At 46.7% G+C, this 9,303-nt stretch overlaps 1 long non-coding RNA gene across 2 annotated transcripts; it reads right to left on the reverse strand.

The window, feature by feature from the left end:
* Positions 1 to 4,648: 4,648 nt before the first annotated feature.
* On the reverse strand, positions 4,649 to 5,645 carry LOC144616833 (uncharacterized). Of its 2 annotated transcripts, none has more exons than XR_013556572.1 (2): positions 5,435 to 5,645; positions 4,649 to 5,226 (listed from the first exon to the last, which is right to left on the reverse strand). It is a non-coding gene; the product is annotated as an uncharacterized LOC144616833 (long non-coding RNA). The 2 variants fall into 2 exon arrangements; XR_013556573.1 differs by having other exon boundaries at positions 4,649 to 5,342.
* Positions 5,646 to 9,303: the final 3,658 nt, after the last annotated feature.

The raw sequence follows: 9,303 nt of genomic DNA on the forward strand, positions 1-9,303 counted from the left end.
TTTGCCTGGGCTCCCCATCCCACCTGTGGGCTCCACTGCCATCTCTCATGCTTGGCTTGGGTCTCTGGATATCCATCTCTGTGCCATCAACCTCTTCGCCATCGACATTTCTCTGATTATCTGCCTATGGAGACCCACATGGTTATGGAGACAACCAAAAAGAAGCCAAGAGTCATCAGAGAAGAAAACAGATCTGTTAGTTGATCCTCATGACTTCTTTCTTCCTTTCTTCCTCTCTTTCTTCCTTCAATTTCTTTCTTTCCTTTTCTTTTCTTTCTTTCTCTCTCTCTTCCTTCTTTCTCCTTCCCTTCCCTTCCCTCCCTTCCCCTCCCCTCCCCTTCCCTTCTCTTTCTCTTTTTTTCTAGTCCTTTCTTTCTTTTGTTCTCTAATGTGCTCTGTGGACCCACAGCACCAGCATCCCCTGGGAACTTGTTAGAAGTGCAAATTCTGGGACCCCCAGTACTAACTACTGAATCAGAAGCTCTGGGGGTGGGGCCCAGCAGCCTGTTAAGCAAGCAAATTCTGCTTCCTCGCTATTCAGGAGAAGCTCTGTCTGAGCTGCCTCTCATTGACTAACGCAGCCGTGGCAGGTGAAGTCACCAGCTTTCTTCAAGTGTTACAACTGCTCTATTGATTCCCATCTGTCCTGATGTATTTATTGATTTGGAAGACAAAATAGAAGATACCTGAATGCCTACTAAACTAGCAGATCATAATATCGTGAGTAGGCTGATGGTTCTGCGGTAATTTAAATACAGCAGAAGGTATTTCCAACATCTGATTATTGATCTGTGAGGTGGAGGAGTGATTTCAGCCCATTGTGTGAACCCAGCTCCCTCTGCCTCAATAGGAGGTGATTCTGTCCCCCAGGTAGATAATTACAGACCCTCCCCCCGGGGCAGCCGTCACCCCATCAGGTGGGAAAATGATCATCCAGCTGAAAATTTTTGAGACAAAGAAGAAATCAGATTCAGAAGCAGGTTTTTTTTTTGTTTTTTGTTTTTTGTTTTGGTGGGCGAAAGATTTCGGTTTCAAAAATCCATTTCCTTCCAGGAATGAAAAGCAACAGTTTTGAAGTTAGAGATGAGCCATGAATGAGCATTGAAAAAAGTGGCTCAGCAGTTAAACCTTACGTTCACTCGCACTTAAGCTCAGCATATAAAACAAAGCAGAGGCGCAAAATTCCACATAAATGTGTTTCAGAACTTAGTGTTCACCTTGACATCGCAGCCCAAGTTCACGGTCAGAAGTAACAGGGAGAGACTGTCGGGCCCCTGAAAGGAAACTGAGCCCTTGGGATAATGAAGGCCTGTTTTTAAAGATAGAAATCTGTGTCCGAGTCCTGGGTCTTGGGGCCAAGCTGTTTCCTGTGAAGCTAGGGTGTCCCACAGCTCCTCCTGCTTCCTTCTCTGTGGCAATTCAATCACCAGGGCCTTCCTATCCCTGGGCCCTTCCACCCTCTTCCTTCCCGTGGCCAATTCCTACTCATCCTTCAAGGCTCTGTTCATAATCACCTCACACAGAAACTCCGTGGCTGCCAGACTAGTTTCTCTCCCTTAGCTCAGCTGCCCCATAGTCCCCTGTCCTTCTCTCCTAATAGAGGGTGCTGCAGTTTCTAAATGTCCTTCTCAGGTCAGGATCTCATGGTTCATGAGTTCAAGCCCCACATCGGGCTCTCTGCTGTCAGCACAGAGCCCACTTCGGATCCCCTGTCCGCAACCCCCCGCCCCGCCACCTCTCCCCTGCTCATGTGTGTGCACACACGTGGGATCCCTCTCAAAAATAAAACATTGAAAAAATTTACTTCAAAATCAGCACAGGGTGTGGAATTATTTGTTCCCATTAGTCGAAAGGTTGGCACCTAAGCAGGTATGATCATCTGACACACGTCGGAAACACGTAATCTGATTAAAAAATAAGCAGAGGACCTGAATAGATAGATTTCTAAAGGAGACTTACAGATGGCCAATAAGTACACGGAAAGATGGTCACAACATCACCCATCATCAGGACAATACAGATCAAAGCCACAGTGAGATATCACCTCACATCTTTTCAGATGGCTACTTTCAAAAAGACAAGAGATAAATGTGGGCCAGGATGTGGAGAAAAGGGGACCCTTGTGCAATGTCAGTGCGTATGTGAATTGGTGCAGCCACGGCGGAAAACGGTACGGAGGTTCCTCTAACTATTGAAAAAAGAACTGCCACATCATCCACTAATCCCACTTCTAGGTATCTATGCAGAAGAAAGGAAACCAGTCCCTGGAAGAGATGGTTGCTCTCTCACATCCACTAAAGCATCTTTAACAATAGCTACGATATAGAAATAACCCAAGTGTCTGTCAATGAATGAATCAAGATAATATATATATATATATACACACACACCATGGAATATTATTCAGCCATCAAATGGGGAAACCCTGCCATTTGTGACAGTTCAGATAAAATTGAAGGGCATTAGACTTAGTGAAAAAGCCAGAGAAGGAAAATACTGTATGATCTCATATGTAGAATCTAAGAAAGTCAAAATCATGGAAACCGAGACTAGAATGGCGGTTGCCAGGGGCTGGGAGTGGAGGCTAGAGAAAGTGGGGATTTGTCGGCAAAGGGGGTAGACTTTTCGTGATGAGATGAGTACGTTTGGGGGTCTAATGTGCAGCATGGTGAGGGCAGTCAAGAACATCGTATTGGATATTTAGAACTTGCTGGGAGTGGGGCGCCTGGGTGGCTTGGTCGGTTAAGCGTCCGACTTCGGGACTTCGGCTCAGGTCATGATCTCACGGCCCGTGAATTCGAGCCCGCGTCGGGCTCTGTGCTGACCGCTCAGAGCCTGGAGCCTGCCTCAGATTCTGTGTCTCCCTCTGTCTCTGCCCCTCCCCTGTTCATGCTCTGTCTCTCTCTGTCTCAAAAATAAATAAACGTTGAAAAAAAAAATTTAAAAAAAAAAATAAATAAATAAAAGAACTTGCTGGGAGAGTAGATCTTATATGTCCTCACCACACGCACACATAACCAACGGTGTGAGGTGATGGGTGTGTTAATTAACTCGGTTAGGATGATCATTTCATAACGTATACGTATAGAAAGTCATCACATGGTACACCTCAAATATACACAATTTTATTTGTCAGTATACCTCAGTAAAGTGGGGAAAAATCAAGCCATCGTCCAAAGGTGGCCACTGCAAGGTCTTGTTACCTATTCCTGGTCAACTGTTCACTCCATTCTTCAGCACACGAAAGGCTATCCTTTAGCATATGAACCCTAGAAATCAGGTTTTTAATGTTGAAAACAAAGGATTATTGACTAGTGTGTTAAATGTTAGCAATAAGCCCTCGTTAGTGGAGTGCAAGGAGGTTGAGATATGTGAGCTATGTGGATAGGAAAAAATATTTTGGAACTACTCCTCACCCTTGTAAAAGGGAGGCCCGTACCCTTAGGGATGGTCCTGGGGTTCGGCCCCAATGATCTTGTTTCTGATGGAGTTTTTTTTTTTTTTTTTTTCAACGTTTTTTATTTATTTTTGGGACAGAGAGAGACAGAGCATGAACGGGGGAGGGGCAGAGAGAGAGGGAGACACAGAATCGGAAACAGGCTCCAGGCTCCGAGCCATCAGCCCAGAGCCTGACGCGGGGCTCGAACTCACGGACCGCGAGATCGTGACCTGGCTGAAGTCGGACGCTTAACCGACTGCGCCACCCAGGCGCCCCTCTGATGGAGTTTTTTGAGGACGTTTTTGTTGTCTGATGCCCACAGATTCTGCCCACAGAATGTACTCTTCTCTAGAACAAGCTTTTCACCAAAGGGGGGATTGGACACCTAAACAGGCAGCAAACAGCCTTCATCAAGCTCCCAAATTAGTTATCTAGGCCATTAGGGGCCTGCATGCCGCAAACAAACACTTGTTTAATAAGTGTCGCCGTGTGCGGTGAAATTTGGTCGAAGGCTTGCTTCTACTGTGAGCTGGTGGAGAGGTGGCGAGGATTACCAACTCCCCAGCACCCTGAATTTCTTCCAGGCCGCAGAGGCCTCCCAGAAAGAACCCGGGGCTGTGCAAGCCCTGACTGTGATCACTTGCCTTCCATCTGGTTGTTCCTGGTCAAGTGTCAGGCAGGGCAGGGAGACCACGTGTTAAACAACTCATCGCAGTGAAAGCCCTTCGAGAACGGATGGCCAAAGTGTTGCGGCCTGCCAGTATAGCCACATGAAGATAGCCCAGGAGCACGCAGGAAGAAAATATAAACAGGCATATGAGGCCTAACTATGAGAATACATTTGCCAAGAAAATGCTGGGTTTTATGGGATCTCACAGAAAAGAAGGTTGGCAAGTAGGAAAACAGCAAGAGTTTTCATACGTTGCCTTTTTTTTTAATTGAAATAATCTTTCTTTTGAGTTCTGGTCCTTCTTTGCTGTAATTTAAAATTCGCTGCTTCCATAATGGTTGGAGATGATGTACGAACATGGGAAGAGGAACAGATATTTTCGGTATTTTTAAAGTATCAAATTCATTATCAAGTTACCCCATACTTCGATTTCTGTCATTTTCTCGTGATTCTATGTCAGCAGGGTACAGAATACAGCATGTGTAAGGAATTAAAAAAAAAAAAAAACCCAACCGGAAAAAAGCTTCTCTGAGCGCAGATGTGTGATAAGTATCTGTTAGACTGAACGAAGAGAAGGCCAGAATTCCTTCCCTCTGGTGCTGATTGTCCTCATCTATCATCAGGCCTGAGCTGAACCTCACGTCATGGCCAAAGGCTCTTCCGACGAACTACTGCTCATTCCAGGATGGATGGTTTCTTCTGTCCTGTGGCTCACGTTCTTTTGACCAGCCAGGAGCTGCAGGCTAATCAGTGTTGCTATAGATTCTGCTCCGCAGTTCCCCTGTACAACTGGGTGGCACCCGGCCACATGTGGTTATGGCAGTGTGGCGGGTCCCAACGGAGATGTGCTCCAAGTACAAATACATACTGGGTTTCAAAGACTTCGTATAAAAAAAAAAAAAAAAAAAGAATAGAGCGTCTCTCGGTTACGATGTTCATTCGATCACATGTTAAAATACTACTGTGGAAACATAGGGTCAAAGAAAATACATTTGAGTTTACCAATTTCTTTTTACTTTTTTAATGTAGATACCAGGAAGTTCAAAACGATGTAGGAGGTTTGCTTTTGGGTCTCGCATCGTATTCCTGTTGAAGAGCATTGGTCCAAAGAGAAGTTCTGTTGGAAAAGTGGCAGATGAAAGGAAGCTGGGCGTTATCTGGGCTGGAGGGGTCTTTGCTGGCACTTGGCTTTGGCCATTCAGGGTTCCCGTGAAGATGTGCCCCTGGACCTGTCTAAATCAGGCCAGGTCGTTCCGAAACTCCACGTGGTCTCGTGGATGGATAGACACAATGATTTATCGTTCACTCATTCAACAAATACCTACCGACTACAGACTATGTACCACACGCATTGTTAGTCCCCAGGCCAGAGACGCTGTCTTCAGAGAGAGAGAGAGAAAGAGAGAGAGAGAATTTAGATGCAATGAGCAAGATTCTAGAGCTCAGAGTTAGCAGAGTTCTCCTAAATAAATGGGTTTGGAATAGGGAAGATAATAGGATTCGATGTTCAGACAGGCCCAGGAGCTAGAGACTGAGAGGCATTTTGAGTAGTGCGTAGATGATCTCTAGGGGGAGAAGTGAGGAAAGAGCCTTCTACGCGTTCTTTTGGGAATCCTGTCAGAGATGGAGAGGTCTCTCCTCTCTCTCCCCGTTCCCCTGGGTTACTAATTTGATGTGAACATTAGGTTAATCACCCTCTTACTGCCTCGCTAGCCATATTAATGAAACATTCCACCTAGCACGAATGCTGGCCAGACCTTCCTCTCTCCCCTAGGGAGCCATTCCCTTGCGCACGTGGAGTTGAACTTTTCTTCTCCCCTTTCGTTCTGCTGAGTAAGCAGACCCCGACTAACAACACCTGCATCCGACTCACTCTGCAACTCGAGCCAAAGGGTAGAGAGGCTGGCCTTTGCCGAGGGATGGGCTGGGTGCAGTGGGAGCGGCCAGGCGTCTCTCTTCCTCATTTCCTGTCAAGGGAGGCCACCGGGAGGTTTCACAGAGACTAGTGTCACAGTTCCATAGATAATGCTGCTAATTGCCACTGGTTGACACGTACCTTCTAACTCGTGCGCAGTCATGGCCAGCCCAGCAGGGACCCCTGTTTCCTTGGTGCTTCCCTTTTGGTTGAGCAAAAATTACACTCCTCATTAGAGCCTTAGGTAAGGTGGCTCTGTTGGTTAAGCGTCTGACTCTTGGTTTCAGCTCAGCTCATCATCTCTCGGTTCATGGGTTCAAGCCCCGCGTCAGGCTCTCCACTGACAGTGCGGAGCCTGCTTAGGATTCTCTCTCTTCCCCCCTGCCCCCCTCTGCTCCTCCCCTGCTCTCTCTTTCAAAATAAATAGACAAACTTGTTAAAAAATAAGGCAGATTTTGGAACAAACGAGAAAGCAACACCAAATTGTTTCCTTCCCAAATGCAGCACTTTGAACATTTATATCCTAAAAGCATTTACTCACCACATATAAAGACAGTAGCTGTTGCTTAAATAAACCACTAGTTTAAGAATAGAATCATCAACCTTGACCCTAATATCCTTGTAGTCACTGTTAGTGGATCCAGGCTCAGTGTATATATATATATATAAACATTTGCCAGATAAGTCTACACCACGACATCATTACTTCTGGTGCTTCAAAACGTTGTTGTGGGAGCTTCTTAACATAAAAGTTAACATCACCAGTCATATGACCCTGATTATATTTGTTTTTCTACAGACAAACATTTAGGTCACTTTTTCCATCCCTTTCTCAAGCTGGGCATGGGGGCCATCGGATCAACTCCCCTGCTGACTAAGAGCCTGGGATAGTGACCCAACCCCCCGCCTCCGCCCTGCTAGTGGCTGAGCAGTTAGGCTGGGGGTGGGGGCACACATCCGTGGGTGAACACGCATTTCTTAGTCAAGAGATACTAACTAATGCTAATCCTTATCTGCGGAGCACATACTGGGTTCTGAGCATGGGGCGAAGTGTTTTGCAGATGCCTTGTTTATTCCCTACCTTTTGAGGTGGTTTAGTGAATAGCAACTGAAAATCCAAACGCTCTCCATCAGTGGATGAATGGGTCAACAAAATGGGGTCCATACCTACAGCGGAATGTTATGCATCCTACAAAAGGAAGGGAATTCCGACGTATGCCACAGCACGGATGAACCTTGAAGACATTAAGCCAAGTACAATAAGTCAGGACAAATACCATATGATTCCGCTTATATGAGGCACCCACCTAGAATGGTCAAACTCCTAGAGACAGAAAGTAGGCTGGTGGTTGTCAGAGGCTGGGGGGAAGGAAAATGGGGAGTTAGTGTCTAACGGGTATGGAACTGCAGCTGGGGAAGATGAAGGGCCCTGAGACGGATGGTGGGAGAACAGCGTGAACATACTTAGAGTGCCACAGAGCAGTGCACTTAAAAATGGCTAATGTGGTAAATTTTACCTTATGCATATTGTGCCGCAATTAAAAAAAAAAGGTAAAAACATTGTCAGGTGAGAAGCTGATATTACCAAGAGACGTTCTTGTTTGATCAGTTTGGGAATTCCTATCCGAAAAGAATCGTTTGTTTGGATCTTGCATTGTCTTTGTTTTTAACACTGAACAGTAGAGACGGTTTCTGGAAACTACCAACGTAATCTTTTTCCCAACGTCCTAAACAAAGAAATTTCTTTCTTCTGTTCATCATGATGGATTGAATTTGCCTCCAACGTGATGGGATAACTTTGCCAAATCCCCCTGAATGTCTCCCTCTTGGGTTTACTACCACTCCCTGCTTAGGAACTCTGGACAGAAAGGATCCAACCTGTCTGGCCTGAAGTACCCTGGCCTCACGCCCACACCCACAGGGCCCATGCATCCGAAAATCTGGACTCTTTCCTCTCCAGACACTGAAGATGCTGAATGAAGGCAGCAGCCCTGCTGAGGGTGAGGGATCGGTTTTATCTTGCTGTGGGGACTTAAACTACGGTCGTGTATAGAGAGTTCCTCTTGCCCTTCTCCATGATGGAGACCATCCCTGAAACGGAAAGCCCTAATCATTGCCAAAAGTTGCTGATCTCCTCCAGAGACGCCTTAGGCTCTGCACTGGTGATACTTAGTTATTTATTGATAATTCGTTAATGTTCCTTGCTATCTATGAGTGCCTTGATTCGCTTATTCGATACCCGCAACTTAATGGGGTGGATGGACAATGACATGCGATTTTTACCGTGTGTGTGTGTGGGGGGGGGGGGTGGTGAGGAAAATAAGACCAAGGAGATCGAGGGATTTGCTTAAGGCCATGATTCTTCCACTTAAGCATGTTTCCAAATTGCCTGGAAGGCTTGTTAAAGCAGCGTGCTGGACCCCACTCCCAAAGCCACTGATTCATGAGGTCTGCATAGGCCTGAGCATGTGGCTTTCTCACAAGCTACTGGGGGATGGTGATGCTGCTGCTGCTGCCCCTCAGGGGCCATGGGACGGTCACAGAGACGGTGGGTGGCAGGACCCGGCTGTGTTCCTTCCACCCCCAGTCCCGTGTGCCAACTGATGGTCGAGCGTGTGCAAGGGGTGGTGCCGATTCCTAAAATGGATTCCACAAACCATTTCCCCCAAGAAGTGTCATCGTTTCACAATCAGGTAACTATGCTGCTAGCCCCTTGCAGGCAGGAATCAGCGTTGTTTACCCCTTTCACTCCAAGCTTCCTGTACAGTAAGCCGCAGTTGGCTGTTGACTACTAACGGACGTATAATTCCGCCAAGGGAAAGAATTCACCCAGGCCATTTACCGATTTCTCAGGTATGCTTTACAAATGGGAAAACCAATGAGCCATGAGTTTCTTACGCTGCACCCTCACCTGCTTGAATGTTCTTCATGATCATGTAGCTCAACTTGGACTTGATGAATCGAACGCCTCCTTTCCTCCTGCCTGGAGCACAGAAGGCTCTCCTCCCAGAGACAGAATCTGGAGCAAAACGCTGTAACGCCCATAAATCTCCTTCTAATGAATCGGGCCTGCAGGCTGCGTTAAATATGAAGCTGGGCAGCGTCTGCCGCTGTTAGCAATGCCAACAACAATATGGAGGCTGCTCACTGTCATCGGGGCATCGGGGAGGGGCTGAGAGGCTCTCTGGCTTTGAACCACCACATCTGCACCACATTAACGTTGGGCCAGATGACTTCACGGGGTCTGCTGTGTTCCTGGGAGGGTTTTCTTCTCTTTCT

Source organism: Panthera onca, chromosome B4 (assembly GCF_046562875.1).
Source record: "Panthera onca isolate mPanOnc1 chromosome B4, mPanOnc1 haplotype 2, whole genome shotgun sequence".
In the NCBI taxonomy this organism is placed as follows: Eukaryota; Metazoa; Chordata; class Mammalia; order Carnivora; family Felidae; genus Panthera; species Panthera onca.